This window comes from Homarus americanus, unplaced genomic scaffold, assembly GCF_018991925.1.
Source record: "Homarus americanus isolate GMGI-L3 unplaced genomic scaffold, GMGI_Hamer_2.0 scaffold32583, whole genome shotgun sequence".
Classification (NCBI taxonomy): Eukaryota; Metazoa; Arthropoda; class Malacostraca; order Decapoda; family Nephropidae; genus Homarus; species Homarus americanus.
Genome location: NW_024713129.1, coordinates 7089008 through 7090160, shown reverse-complemented (window position 1 = coordinate 7090160; position 1153 = coordinate 7089008).

The window sequence follows — 1153 nt, the reverse complement described above, 5'->3', positions numbered from 1 at the left end:
AGAGAGGGGTAAGGAGGGTCTAGAATAAGCAAGAGAGGGGAGAAAAGGTGGAGTGTTAGAGCAATAGTCGGGAGAGAGGGAAGGAGAAAGGGGGAGGGGGGAAGTAAACGAAAAGAGAGAGAGAGTAGAAAGGGAGGAAAGAAATGAGGGAATAGGAAGGAGGAAGTGAGAAAAATGGAGAGACAAACAGTTAGAGAGACTGACAGGTAAACAGAGATAGGAGACAAAGAAGGAATGAAAGAGAGAGTAAGAGAGAGCAAAATAAGCAAACGAGAGAAACGGGAGATAAGAGAAAATCAAAGAGAGAGTGAATAAGTGAGAGAGAGAGAACAAGACAGATCATTATATATTCTCATCACCCAGTTAGCAATATGTGGAAAGAGGACTTAATACGTGTTCTCCACCGCCTGTTAGCTGTTCACACGATAACTTGAACAACTATATACTGATTGTAACTAAAGTTCACAGAAAGTTCAAAAAGCTGTGTGACCCAGTTTCAAGGAATAGTCCGAGAAAATCGGACAACTCGCCAACTGCACTGGTTAACCATTACCCCGGAACACGATCCGCATATCGATTAACATCCAGGTCCCCAATTACTGCTGGGTAGACAGAGGCAAATGGCGTAAATAAACTTGCCCATAGTTTCACCCGAATCCATTCGCTTGTGAGGCGAGCATGCTGGCCAACACACACACACACACACACACACACACACACACACACACACACTCTTACTCCTCCACAAAGGATATAATCTTCCTACACGTAAAGCCTTTTCTCCACTTTCTAATTTGACGATATAAATAGCTCTCTCTCTCTCTCTCTCTCTCTCTCTCTCTCTCTCTCTCTCTCGCTCTCTCTCTCTGCGATAAATTAACCTATCTTGGAGGAAGCTATTTTTTCCCGCCATCTACCTGTTGAAGATATTGGCTTACTAATTCTGGCGGGGACTTCTTCTTGCTGGTGTTCCTTTATTGTTTTGCGTCCGAAATTGCAACACATTAATGGACAAAAGGGAATACCGAAATTGCAACACATTAATGGACAAAAGGGAATACTACTATTACTAGATAGAGCATATGAGGCACTTATATATTTCATGATGGTGTTATGTAAATCTAGAGAAGGACTTGACTATTTTCATATATAT